This window comes from Humulus lupulus, chromosome 2 (genome assembly GCF_963169125.1).
Source record: "Humulus lupulus chromosome 2, drHumLupu1.1, whole genome shotgun sequence".
Classification (NCBI taxonomy): Eukaryota; Viridiplantae; Streptophyta; class Magnoliopsida; order Rosales; family Cannabaceae; genus Humulus; species Humulus lupulus.
Window position 1 is genome coordinate 240382952 of NC_084794.1, and position 14942 is coordinate 240397893.

Sequence of the window (14942 nt, forward strand, 5' to 3'; positions counted from 1 at the left end):
CCCCAACGGCGTCTAGGACTACGAGGCTGATGCTCAGCCCTATTCTGCCTCTGTTGCGGGGGATTGCCGCGACCAGCTTGGGATGGTGGTTGTGCCTCAGGGTCCAGCGGGACATCGTCATGGGGCACCTGAGGCTGCTCGGGCCTTTGCGGACTCGAAGGCTGGATCGGTGGGCTGGGATTAGGACCCCTCTGGGGTGGCCCATTGACAGGTTGGTCAGGCGGCGAAACAGGTGCAGCCTGATTCCTTGCCAGTTGCAAGGCCGCCTCGAGGGCTGCCATGGCTTCGCTTTGGCGGCGGTCCATCTCCGCCTGCCTTTCGCTTAATTCCGCGCGCTGGCGTTCAATCTCCTGCTGCTGCCGTGCCACAACTTTGGCAGCAGTCTCTTGACTGGCTTTTAGACTAGCTAGCTCCTCCTGCAACGCCCCCAAGGTACTCTTCAGCGTTGCATCATCCATCTCTTCCTCCTCAAAGTCTAGATGTGGCTCATCCTCCGCCACGCTCGCAGGGGGAGGAGGAGGTGGGTTTGATGGCGCAGCAGCGGCCGCCTGTCCAGCTTTCCTTCCAGTTTTCGCCATTAGTTTTCTCAGCAATGATAAATCAAGCTCTCAACGAAAGCACTAGAATGTTGACCCAGATTTTGGTCAACTGACACAGAGTCAGAATATGCTTGATGTGAATGGATATGTTGACAAGAATCAAATGACGAAAAGTAATAAGAACACGATATTTTATAGTGGTTCGGCCCCAGGATTTGGTAATGACCTACGTCCACTTAGATTGTTATTGATATAAGAGTCAAAGGAGTGATCAAAGAACAAGGGTTCAATGAGTTTCATTAACCTCTGAAGAACAATACAATATTCTAAGGTGAATTACTCTAATCTCAAATAATTCAAAAGACCAAAAGTCCCCCTTCCTTGAGCTATCTCCTTCTATTTATAGGCTCAAGGGGGATTACATAAGATTGTTGCAGATATTCTCTCCTGAATAATCAGATACTCAGGAGATTATGCGAGTTAAATTCGGGATTTACAAAGATCTTCACAGTAATATTACATTGTATGCGGAAATATCGACCAGACTGGTCGCAGGTATGACTGGGCTGCTTACTGCTTCTAATACGTCTTCTGGTCGATACATTAGCAGAGTTCCTCCAGGTGTCAGCCACGTATCCAGGGATCACTTGCCACGTCATCAATGCCAATTTTTTGGGTAACAATTACTAAAGTAAAATAAAAATAAAAACCAAAAAACCAAAAAACTTTAGAAAATCCTACTATAAATTCAAATTTAAAATAATTAAATATATAGATATATAAGGTTCAATGATACTAAAACCAAAATAATAAGCTTAAACCCATTAACGGAATTTTATTCTAATCAGACACTAATGAGCTTAATCCTCTCAACTGCCTATAAATAAGGTTAGAGTATCACTTGTTTAGTGCATGCAAAAATGCGACCTAATAAATCTCTAAAGAACTTAAGTTTTGCAAATTCTTATTTCTCAATATAATTAACCCGTGCACTAGGACTAATTAATAACCTAAATCCCGTACGTGTTTGATTTTTTTTTTATGCTTTATTGGTTTATTTGTAATTGACAAAAAAATCAGTCAACAAGTATTAAATCTATCTCAATTCCAGAATGAGTGACTACTATCTCAGTTTTTAGATGCGTGAGTAGTTTCAACGAAAAAAAATCTTGAATACTTAAACTAATAAAAAAATATTGGGTAATTTCACTGCAATTTTTTTTTACAAACACTAGAAGATTTCTTAAATTCCAAATTTAATTAAAAAAATTATCAAAAAGAAAGGAAAAATTAATAGAATGTCTCACAATAGTAAAGTTGATAAAGTTTGTACACAATATAAAATACTTTTTTAGAAAAATTAATAATAAAGAAGCTCATTCCACAATCGAAAAAATGTACCACCACATAATTAACTTTGAAATTTTATGAATTCAAATAGGGTATTTCTATTAATGGAATATAAAGTGTGTTATGTTATCTAGGCAAATAAGTAATTTTATTAAATTAATATTAAATTAGTAAGTGGTGATTTTCCTTTCTCTAAGTATTTTATTTTTCTTTTTAATTTTATTTCTAATTTTTTTTTTGAGATGAATTTCTAAATTAAAATAAAGGGCTTCAGCACCTCATCCGAAAAGCCCATTTTGTTTTCTTCTTCAAATCCCTAGCTCCATCTCACTCACAAATCCCTAGCTCCATCTCACACTACTCCAATTCAGTGCAACGAACTCTTTCCTCAGCAAGTTGTACAGTGACTATCTCCAAGCCCTAAGAAGGTCTGGTGGAAGCTGCACTGATCATAGCTTCTCCTTTGAAATGCTTAGGACCTTCTCCACATCTCAGGTAATTAGCTAGTTAGTTTCATTATATATGTTTATATACTCACAAATCCCTCTATCTCTCAGTTGAAATCAAACCCCAGACCCCATTAATCTTCCCCTCTCTCTCTCGTATTCCTGTCTCCCTCTCACTCTAGCTCTCTTTGTCTCTGATTCTAGGTTCTTTCTTCTCCGTAATCCCTCTATCTCTCAGTTGTGTTTCAACTAATTAACATGTTTATGACAAAATATTAGTTATTTCTTAAAAAACATACATTTTTATAAACAGAGAATGAAATAAAGGAAAGATCGAAAATGTTTAGTGCTTTTAAGGCTTAAATAAATGTGATTTCTGTAATGTTTTAGGTCATGGTCAGGAGGCAGAGAACAGCTTTCCCACCGAATTTTGTTCACTCGCTCGATTGTTCTCATATGATGATGCCAAATATTCATGCCAAATATTTTGTTCACCGAATTTTCTCCTCATTTGAAATGCCTCACCGCATGCATCTGTCGGTCTCCTTATCATGCAGCCATACTTCTGTGCACATGAATATTAAGGGAAATAGAGGGCACAGAGACTCCTCGAGGAACATGCTACTGCACCAGATACATCTTATCTTGCAGATGTGAGAAAGTTATCATAGGTATGATGTCCATTCACTTTGCAAAAAAGCCTTGCGCTCAGACCTAGACAGTAGTAGACATACCCCTTTGTACAGCTGAAAAGAAAAGCCCCATTTCATTTTCTTCTTCATATTCCCCTATACACTCTCAAATCCCTAGCTCTCTCTCACTCTAATCTCTCTATCTCTCAGTTTAAATCAAACCCCAGACCCCATTATTCTTCCCCTCTCTCTCGTATTCCTGTCTCCCTCTCACTCGATCAATAGGTAAGCTATTGAAGGTTTGAATGTCCACTTCTCTCTGCCTCTCTTGTTTATTTTTCTTCATAATATTATATATTTCCCCCTTTTCTCATTGTCTTTTGCTCTGGACCTTTTAGAAAGGTTCTTTTGTTTTACCAATGCAAAAGAACATCTTGAAATTTCACTAACTTTAATCCTTTATTTTCATATGGTCTATTACAGCTTAAGCAAAAGATTGCTTCAGCCACCTCAGCCATCAAATCTGTTTTTGGCCAAGAACAGCCCAAGCAGGATGCGGTAAGCATTCTAGCTGCCGTTATGTTTTCTTTTACACGAGTTTATCGACTATCTGAGGTTATCTATGGTGCAGACTGACAAACTGGAGCGACTAAGGGAGAGGATGATCAAAGTGCAGGAGATTTTTCGGGACATTGATTCAACAGAATTTGTTATTGTAACAATTCCCACGGTAAAATCTTTAGACATTTGACTTGGTAAATGGTATAGTTTGCTTACTTGCTGGTATATATCATCTATTCCTGAAGTATACACTGAAACTAATGAACATGATTCATAGAGAACTGCTTTGGGTCCGTTATCATCTATCTGAGGTTACCTGTTCTAATCATAGAGAACTAAGTCAATACTTGGGTATGAATTTGGTTTTTTTTTTCTTGTTCTGTTCTTGGGTAGGCTTGGATTTGGTTCTAATTTTTTTTTCCTGATCTGTTCTAATCATAGAGAACTAAGTCAATACTTGGGTATGAATTTGGTTTTTTTTTTCTTGTTTTGTTCTTGGGTAGGCTTGGATTTGGTTCTAATTTTTTTTTTCTGATCTGTTCTAATCATAGAGAATTATGAAAGCCATAGAAGTGTCTCTATATTGCAGTAATAATTGACATTTTATTATATATATATTTATAAACATATAAGCTCTGCACGGACAGATTTAAGAACTAGTTACTTGTTCTTTGTATTTTTTTTTCTTTGATTATAGATTTCCATCAAAGAGTGTTTGATTTGTTTGATCAAAATGTCAGAAAACACCTAATGAATCTTCAAGAAAGTATAATAACATTCATAAGAAAAAAGAGATGTATATATCTATGATCAATGTTTTTATTTCCAAGTTAATTTCAATGCATATTGTTTTCGTGAAATATGGTAGAGAGAATAAAAACCTGTTTGTCAATACCTTCTCCTTACACCCAGTTGAAGCACCTAAAGAAATTTTTTTAATTAAACAATCAAACCAATATAGCCATGATATTTAATCAGTATATACCATACATACCTCAACAAAATGTCGATGAACTAGTGAAAAAAAAAGAGATACTTACTATATATATTAATTTTCTTAGATAGTATCCTCCCTGAAAAACTAAAATTTAAATTTCAAACTAGTTATTTGTAATTTTTTTAATTAATGCTTTCATTTCCTATATTTGTGCTGATTATACGTGAGATATGTATATTTAATGAAATAAAAATTTGAAAATATTAAATTGTTTTTTTATAATAATTTTTTATTATATTTCCTACTTTACAAAAATTAAAACTAAATTTAAATTTTATACTGAATGGTTGTTGTTTCCTAAATATGTGGTTATAGTTAAGTAAAATATTTTTTAATTATTAAAAAACTGAATATGCATATATATAATAGGTTAGTTTTTTAAATTATGTTAAAGATATTTGTATTATTGACCCATACATAGGAATCAGTTTTGCTGAGTCATATATTTGAATTTGGCTGTAATCACTCTAACCCACCAAAGCAAAACTTGATCGGAACATAAACAAAAATCATGCACTCTCTCTCTCTCTTTAGGCTTTAGCCCACTCTCTCTCTCTGTTGATCATCTTCTTACTGAGCTCTCTTTCTTTGTTTGTGGAGAGAGTCACTCTCCCTATGGTTTCTCTCTCAAAAAGAATATATTCTTTGCTTTATAGTTTTTAGTAGGTGGGTTTGATTTTTTTATCTCTAAAGCTCCACAGAAGATGCAAAAGTTCCCCTCCAACTCCAGGCCATTAAACTCAAATTCCCATTTGATTTAAAGCTCTATCAATTTTTTCTCTATCTCTCACTCAAAAATCAATCTTGAAGCTTGAGAAGAAGAACAGAGTATTCTTCTTCTTTATGCTTCTTACTTAGTTTTTTTGTGCTCTTTTTTTGGTTCTCTGGTGTACAAACAGAATCCTATAAACTTGGTTAGAGTTTTAGACATTCAAAGCAAGAAACATAATTTTTATGTCAAAGATGAGTTTGAAAAGTCCACAAGGATTTTGGTTTTTCGTTCACTTGTATTGTCAAATAATTGTTGTTGAATGTGTATAAAGAATTATTCAAGATTCAAGAAGCAGAGGCTGCTTATTTCTGTAAGGTTTAAAGTTTTACTAGTTGTGGCTTACAGTCACCAATTGATTGTTGACTGTAAGGTTTAAAGTTTTTCCAGCACTAACATTGTCGATTGTTGGTTGGCACACTGAGCTGAGACTTCGGATTAGTATCTACATTCATGTAGTAGAAGTTCAGAGGTTCTGTTTGGTATCTTTCATGTGTTGTGTTGGTATCTGATAGTTTATTTTGACTACGGATAGTTTGTGGTTATCTATATGATTAATGCAGATGAGGCCAATTTTTGAATTATCTATGAGATCTGGATTTAGATATTGCCACGATGGGGTATTATGTATTATAGCTTTTGAGTTGATTTCCCGAATCTTTGAATTTTCATTTGAATAAGCTACTCTTTTGGATTTGAAGCAATATTGTAAATTCTTTTTGTAAGAATGTTGGTTTCATGAATTAACATACAGTTGTGAACTCGTACGGTTGGATTGGTTTGATGCTCTCAGTATAAGGTCAGATATCTGGTTCTTGATTGATATCTTTCGTTTATTTTCCCACAACTTTTGATGTATGCAGAGCAAGACATCAACTGTTTGTGAGCTCATTTGGTTCTCAGTACAAGGCTTGACGTTTGAAGTTGTCTTGTGATTATCAACTGATCTGTTGGATTTACTTTCTGTGGAGCACATTTGATGTTTGAAGTCGTCTTATGATTGTGGTAGTTCACGTCTTATAAGAAATATACCCTTTTTTCATAATAATTTTGTATTTGTTATTTTTTTTGGGTACTGTACGTCGATCTCTAATTTCAGTTCTTATTGCTCGTCATATTACTATTAATATTATCTTGAGAATATTTATTCCAAAAAAAGATCAATATAGAGGAATGCATATATGTAGTTTATTTCTCTTGTACCAAAATTTTACATGCTTTTCATTGTTTGTGTCTGCAGAAGAATTTACAAGCATGGTGAAAGTGGGAAAGGTTGTGATGGCAGAAGTACAGCTCCTCCATGCACTGGGTAAAATTTCAGTTGTCAGACTTATTGTACCACCCTGGTTTGTATAGCTTAATAGTTTTTTCTTGCTAATCAAGAGAGGATAATCTTTTTTTGCTTTCCTGAATTCAACTTTATAGGATTCTGTTTGTACATCTTTTTCATTATTGGTATTATAATCAATGTTTGTTTTCAAGTGAAAAACCAAGAGCCACTTACTGAGAAGAACTGCTTTAAGAGAGATTTTGAGTTTTTTTTTCTCTTTGTGTGTCAAAATTCAGTTCTTTTGTGGGAAATTAGATGGCAATTCTATTAGTTTCTTAAAACTTTAATTTGAAATTTCTTCATCTGTTTTCTACTTCTTCTTTCTATGTAATGGAACAAGTGAGTGAGTATTTGGTAGCTTGGGTTTTAAGAAAGCTGATTTTGGGTGTTCTGTTCTGGTTTATGTGTACTTTGTTGAAACTTGGTCGGACAAGAATAAAGTGACTGCATTGAGTGCATTATGTTGGAATTTTTTTAAGTTATGGGGTGTCTTTTAGGTCCAATTTTTCTTCATATGAACTTGAGTAGTTGGATAGAAAATAGGCTATATGTGTTCTGTTTTTATACTATTGGGATAATAATTTTTAGCCAATTAGGCTTTATTTTAAATTCTAATTCAAGGATTAGTAGAGATTCTGTTCAATTCTGGTGTATTCCCATTAATGCGTAAACCTGTTTAAGTATAGATAATTAAGCATGGATGACAGTAGATTACCTTAAATAATCTTCAAAGTTTGATGCTTCCTCTGAGACATTATGCTGCTTGTGTCCTCCTCCTTTTACGATGATCGTAGAATGCAGTATATTTTTGCAGGGAATCTAGTGGGTTTTTTTTCCTTTGATACAAGTGACTGAACTATGTAAACTGTGGGTGACAACTAAATCTGCATTTCATGTAGAATGGTCATCATAAGCGTCTGTTTGCCATATCTGAATAATATTGAAATCATCTAGCAATTTAAGTGTGTTTCATGGTTTTGCTCAATAGGTACAAAAGGTCTTAACTTCAGCCCGAATTTGTGATCATCAAGTGTTTGTTTTCTGATTTATGCTGGTGTGATATTCTGTGTTTGAAGTTTAAGTCATAAAGGGTCTTGCCGATCATGACCTTATTGTTATGGAATTCCCTCTGTCCATTATAGAGGCCAGCAAGGAGACTACTATATCTTAGTCAGTTTCCATTCTATCTGTAGTGATTCTTTTAGTTGTTTTGAAATTTCTTTTGCCAGTAAATATTCATGACTAACGATTTCCTGATTTTGAAAATAGGTCATGGACATGCTTGGCCCAAGTTTATGGGATCTTTGGAACACTAATAACCAAATGTAAGAAATTGTGTGTTCTTTCTTCCTCCTCCTAAGTTACTCTTTCCAATGTTTCAGATTTTATTATCTATTCTTAATATACACACATATTTCCCAACTAAAAAGATATTTGAATAATTACCTTTTGGTATTTACATTGATTATTTCTAAATTTCTACTCTTTTTAAAGGTTGTCTGAAGATACAGTTGCTTGTATAGCAGTGGAGGCTATATCAATTATAGAACAACTTCATTTCAAAGGGTACATTGTTAATCATTCTTATATCTTATCTTTTCTTTTACTTTATCCTACTCTAATTATTTTTGTGTTTCCTAATTGGACTCCAGTTTTGTGCATGGAGATGTTAAACCTGAAAACTTTTTGCTTGGTCTGCCCGACACCTAATGAGAAGAAGTTGTATCTTATTGATCTTGGTTTGGGTAAGTGTTTGCTGGTGAACATGTATAGGATCAATAGGACAACAGAAAAACCATGACAATCTGCTTTTGTACCTATCATAATTATTGCACCAAACTAATCTTAATTTTCTTCTTCAGCATCAAAATGGAGAGATTCATCATCTGGTCGTCATGTTGAATATGACCAAAAGTCGGATGTTTTCAGGTACTACTTCCTTTAGTAAGGCTAGGCATGGTCAATGGTTAGGTTGTAACATGGTTCTTAGAAAGAAAGAAAGCTAAACCACTTGTCTGTTTCACTTAACATGATTTTTTTTGGAAGCCTGATATAATTTCTGACTTTTGATAGGGGAACTGTACGCTATGCGAGTGTACATGCTCATTTAGGCAGAACAGGGAGCCGTCGGGATGATCTTGAGTCGCTAGCTTATACCTTGGCATCTAATTTACTGTATATTTTTAGTTTAATGTGTCTATATATATATATATGCATAATCCATGTTTATTTTCAAGTGAAAAACCAAGAGCCACTTACTCAGATCTGCTTTAAGAGAGGTTTTGAGTTTTTTTTCTATGTCAAAATTCAGTTCTTTTGTGGGAAATTGGATGGCAATTCTTTGCAATTGTCCACAAAATTAATATTTTAGAATTCTGAATGCTTGTGATGTATTTTCAGGAATGACTTCAAGAGGGAGCATGAAGTGGAATTGCTGCCAACTTCTTTATATATGTAAATATGAACTGTACAATTTTTGACGTGTATAGATTTTTGTATTATGTTTTATATTGATTTTGTACTAAATATTTTTCTTTTTAGTTTGTATTTTGTTTATCTATTTTATAAAAATTAATTTTGATATTTTATTAATGTATTTTTTGTAAATATTATAATAAAAAATAGAATTGATAAAATAATTAAATTAAAAAACTAATAAAATTATATATTAAAAAAATTATTTAATTTATTATTAATTTTGCTACCAAATTTTAGTAGCAAAAGTATTGAATTTTCAAGTACAAAACTAATAATTTGCTACTAATTTCGTGATTGTTTGCTACCAAATTATGGTAGTAAAATGATTTTGGTGGATTGAAAATAAAATAAATTTTAATGACACAAATTCTTTAGCTACCAATTTAAATGCAATTGGCTACCAAATTATAGTATCAAAAAACATCTAGTAGTCCCGTAAAGTGGTGTTTTAGCTACTAGATTTAATATTTTTAGCTACTAAAAAATTAGTAGCAAATAAGAATAATTAGCTACAATTTTTTTTGGTAGCAAGAAACCTTTAGCGACGGGGTTTTAGCTACGAACCAGCTACCATAAAATTTTGGTAGCAAAAAGGGTATTAGCTACCAAAAAGACATAGTTTGCTACCAGTTTTTTGGTAGCTAAAACACTATTTTTTTGTAGTGTGTATGCATTTATTATTTTTAAATAAATATGATTTAATTAATTAAAGATCATAAAATATCTTAAAAATATTCTATTTTAATTAATTTATTTTGTTTAAGTTTATGTTTGTTCTAGTTTTTGAATTTGGCAGTGACAACAAAAATAATATATTATATGTTTAATATAATATTAAGTTTAAGTTTGATTAAATTTTATTTAAGCTATTAAATATATGGTTGTATTATTTTTAAATAATCATCGTGGTAAAATATCTAAAAAATATCATATTTTAATTTGTTTAATTATTTATTTATTTATTTTTATTTAAGTTTAAGTCAGGTTTTCAATTTACCATTAAATATAAGAATATTCTATTAAATATAAGAATATTCTGTTAAAGTTAACGAAAAAAAATAAAAAACCGTTAAAATCAAGAATTTTCATTATCTACACACTTTTTATATAGAAGAGATACATTGTTACACCCAGATTTCGAGATGGGTAGTTATGATCCCAAAATCTAGGTTCGTTAGGTGTAAGCTTGATATATACACGGTCGTCATATGATCCTTCAGTCGGACCTCTTTGTAGTAAATAACGACCTCGAAAAGCTCAAGGATATGTAGACTCGAACATGCTCTGAGCTCGCAATAACCATGGTTGGACGCATATATTTCCCTGATACATATCTTACCTTTTGAAGAAATGATTCGAGCTCGGGAAGTGTAGGCTCGAATGAGATGACTTCGTTAGGGGTTACTTGTTCTGAGCATTGGCGAAGTTAAGTGACGAGCTCGAATCGACTAATAGTCTCGGAGATGTAATGAATCCCATATCTAAATTAATCAGTTGCATGCGAACACATTTATTATTGTACAATCGCAATGTTTAAGGGATATTGTTAAGTTTGTTATCCGATCCCACATTTTATGGGACGTTTCCGTGGACGTAGGGAATAATGCATTAAATAGCATTATGTTAATTGATTCCTGGAATATCTTCCCGAAATATGTGGGAATGAATTCTATAACCTCCTCTATAAATAGAGAAAGAGACTTCATTTGTAGGGGATCGATTTCTGATTTCTTGAGAAAAAACTCTGGGCAACTATTCTCTGAAAAGTTTCCAGAAAACTCCCAAGTGCTAATAACAACGACTCGTGGACTAGGCAGATTTAACTGTTGAATCACGTAAAAATATCTTGTATTCATCTTCTTTCATTTCCTCTAATATTCTTCTTGTTTAATTGCTCTCCTTTTCAAGTGGACGAAAAGCGGCGTCAACAGCTTGGTGCTTTCATTGAGAGCCATTAAACAGTGCGTGAATCTGTTTAGTCAGAAAGCCTCTCGAATTAGCAATGGCTGCAAATGATCCCAATATTCTTGAGGAGTAAATTTTAGATGATGATGAGTACCCCCGGTGCCTTGGAAAGCAGCCTATGGTGAGTCCTGATCCTGATGAAAGAAGTGCTTCATCCGACTCTCAAGGACCACCTACTCCCAGGGCCGACAAGGACATGTACTACAATCCCGAGAGATATGTCCCAATCATGGAACTCGAAAATCGCCAGACTAGCTGCTGAAGCGCAGGCGGCTTAGGCCCCACCTCTGCAAGATGCCCAGGCTCTGCCTCCGCCTCCGTAAGACGTTCACGTCCCACCGCGTAGGCCTCAGGGACGGCCGCGCAAAAACACAACCACCCGAAGAGCGGAGCAACCTCCGCCGCCAACAGGGCAGCCTGTCCAACCAAGACCCCGGAGAGGTAACCAGGGCGAAGCTGCTGCCAACCTAACTGCAGAAGCACCAGCAAGAGTAGGGAATAACTGAGCCCCCTCAAAGGCTCAGACCCGAAATCCTGGTGCTACGCAGAATGTGCCAGAGCCTGATCATGCAAATTCAGGGCCTTCTAGGCCGTGTAATAGACAACATCCACCTTCTCCAATAAGGCATCCACCATCGCCAATAAGGCATCCTTCGCCAATTCGGAGAGATGCGCAACCGGCCCATCGCGACAGGGAAAGGCGAGCTGGGGGAAGATGTGGGAATGATGGAACTGCTAGGGAGCGTAGGGGTCCTCATCCCACAAGGAGCCAATTGTCTCAATCTCAAACTATTGAGACAAGGAGGCTAGCAGGAAACCCATCTCGAAATAATCATGCAACGAGCCATGTCAGCGAGAGTTCGAGTGAAACTAGATCCGCGAGTATATATAACCCGGAGCCTAGGAATGCTGGAAATCGAGGAGATCACCCAGATTTACGGGAGCATTTAAACCATAATCAGGGATGTGATAATCCCCCGAATCCAGACCTGAGAGATCATCTCAACAGATGCAAGCATCCCGCACCAAGGCGGGGAACTAGAGTTGTAATCAATGATAACCAGTTCCCCCTGATTCAGGCCAGACCTCCCGTAGATCCAGTCCAAGAAAGGATCGAACAGTGGGAAAGAGCATTCAGGCTCTTGCAAAACGAACGTAGCCGGGAACGGGACGAGGAGTTCGATGAAGAACTCGAGCCCTTTGCCCCGCATATCTCTAGCACCCCGTTTCCTCAAGGATTTAGAATTCCTCATGTCCCACCATTCGACAGAAATTCAGATCCATATAGTCACTTAAGCACGTTCAACACGATCAGGCGAGCCAGTAATGTGGGCTACGAGCTCAGGTGTATGCTGTTCCCAGCCTCTCTCACGGGACCAGCAAAAATCTGGTTCGAAAAATACAAAAGGTATTCGATTGCTTCTTGGGATCAACTATCGAGAGATTTCAAGAAATAATTCAAAGCCATGGTTGACATTAGGCCCAAGGCTTTTGCCTTAACTAATGTCCGACAACAGCCAAATGAGTCGCTGAAAGGTTGTCTCACAAGGTTTAACTTGGAAGTCGCTCGAGCTCGTGATGTCGAAGATAGTGGTCATTTAATGGCTGTTCGAGCTGGAGTGATGCCTGGAAGTCCTCTCTGGGAAGATATGCAAAGAAAGCCCGTAAAGTCCTTAACCGAGTTCAATTGACGAGCTCAGAGGTTTGTTAATGTAGAAGAGGCGAGGTCAGCATTGAATATGACCTCCTCAGCCCATAACTACAACAACAAACACATACTCTGCCTCGACCTCGGTGGATCCTACGACACCAAAAACCCTCGGGGACAGCCCTTCTAAAAGAAAGAAGAATGAATGGAATAATCCCGAGGCGGGTGGGGGAAAGAAGAAGAAATGGGAAAGATACTTCTCCGTATACAAGGTGTATACCGAGCTCAATGAGTCTCGGGAGAATATCTACCTGGCTAATGAAAACTAGGTCCCTTTCAGACGACCTGATCCCATGAGGAACCAAAAGGCGAAAAGAGACTCCAACAAGTACTGCATGTTCCACCGAGACATCGGACATACGACCGATGAATGCGGACAATTAAAAGATGAGATTGAAGGACTGATCTCGAGAGGATATTTCAGACAGTATGTAAGAAATCAAAACCCCAACCAGGCTTCCGCCAGCTAGAGGGCAGCAGTTTTACCTCCTGCCCAAAATAATAACTCCCGACCTCGGGAGGATGAGCAACCCCCTCCGATTGATGGAGAGGATGTGATAACCATCTTGGGGGGACCTTGCATCGCAGGCTCAGGTAAGAATGCCTAGAAAAGATATGTCAATGAGTTAAAAACTGGTGACAGTTCTCCCTACGAACCCGAATCAAGAGATCCGAAACAACAAAGGGTTGAAATACAGCCCATAACCTTTACTGAAGAAGATGCGTCTCATGTCCAATTCCCTCATAATGACCCCCTAGTCATCACCCTTCAACTCGAGAACAAGAGGGTACACTGAGTCCTGATTGATAACGGGAGCTCGGTAAATATCCTCTACAAAGCCACTTTAGAAAAGATAAAACTCACGCTTCGCGACCTAAAATTCTGTGCAACTACGTTGTACGACTTTTCAAGAGAACGATTGCCTGTATGGGGTCCATCGAACTCCCTGTAACCTTGGGAGACTACCCAGTCTCAGTAACCAAGATGATGGAGTTCGTAGTGGTGGATCTCCCATCGGCCTATAATGTACTGCTCGGGAGACCCGCCCTAGTAGGGTTGGGGTAGTTTCGTCCATTAGGCATCTAGCCATCAAGTTCCCGATTTCTAATGGCATCGGGACTCTGTAAGGGGACCAGCTCGCAGGGAGGGAATGCTACAACATTTTCGTTAGAGGGAAAAAACAGACAAGTGCACAAATACTCGTTGTATTTCAGAATAAGGATGGGAAAATATTTGAAATAGATGAAGAAATCGATCCTAGAATAGAAGAAAGGGCTGACCTCGAGCCTCTAGAGGAGCTCGAAGAAGTCAAGCTCGAAGAAGCTGATCCCCCAAAAATTGTGAAGGTGGAGAAAAACCTTTCAGAAAAGACAAAGTAACAATTAATTTGCTTCTTGAGGGAGAACCAGGATGTTTTCGGATGGGCACATTCGGACATGGTAGGAATAAGTCCGAATGTGATAAGCCATGCACTTAACATTGACAAGAGCTTCCCCCCGAAGCAGCAAAAGGGAAGACTCCTGGATGATGATAGGAAGAAAGCCTTGAAGGAAGAAGTCGACAGATTAAAGGCGAACTGGTTTATACGAGACGCCTTCTACCCTGATTGGGTCACCAACACGGTCTTGGTTCCGAAACCTAACGGAACATGGTGAACTTGCATCGACTACTCCGATCTCAACAAGGCATGCCCTAAGGATTGCTTTCCCCTACCTCGGATCAATCAGCTCGTAGATGCCACAGCTGGGCACGGTCTTATGTCATTCATGGATGCCTACTCTGGATATAACCAGATCGCCATGCATGCACCAAACCAAGAGCATATGAGTTTTGTAACAGATAAAGGGTTGTACTGTTACAATGTCATGCCTTTCGGGCTAAAAAATGCTGGAGTGACGTACCAGAGGCTTGTAAATAGGATGTTCTCCGAGCAGATAGGCAACAACATGGAAGTGTATGTTAATGATATGTTAGTCAAATCTAAACATACCAATAACCATGTGGACGACCTCGAAAAATGCTTTGCCGTGTTACGGAAATACAACATGAAGCTCAACCCACAAAAGTGCTCTTTTGGAGTGTCTTCGGGAAAGTTTCTGGGCTTCATAGTTAACGCGCGAGGAATAGAGGTTAATCTTGACAAGATCTGGGCATTGGTCAACATGC

At 37.1% G+C, this 14942-nt stretch overlaps 2 long non-coding RNA genes across 4 annotated transcripts; both read left to right on the plus strand.

The window, feature by feature from the left end:
• Positions 1–3441: 3441 nt before the first annotated feature.
• LOC133819113 (uncharacterized) lies at positions 3442–8190 on the plus strand. Of its 2 annotated transcripts, XR_009886270.1 has the most exons (7): positions 3442–3525; positions 3599–3697; positions 6158–6299; positions 6535–6603; positions 7613–7794; positions 7894–7949; positions 8119–8190. It is a non-coding gene; the product is annotated as an uncharacterized LOC133819113 (long non-coding RNA). The 2 variants fall into 2 exon arrangements; XR_009886269.1 differs by lacking the exon at positions 7613–7794.
• Positions 8191–8302: 112 nt separating this feature from the next.
• LOC133816604 (uncharacterized) lies at positions 8303–9210 on the plus strand. Of its 2 annotated transcripts, XR_009885365.1 has the most exons (4): positions 8303–8369; positions 8487–8553; positions 8698–8799; positions 9025–9210. It is a non-coding gene; the product is annotated as an uncharacterized LOC133816604 (long non-coding RNA). The 2 variants fall into 2 exon arrangements; XR_009885366.1 differs by lacking the exon at positions 8698–8799.
• The last annotated feature ends 5732 nt before the right edge of the window (positions 9211–14942 follow it).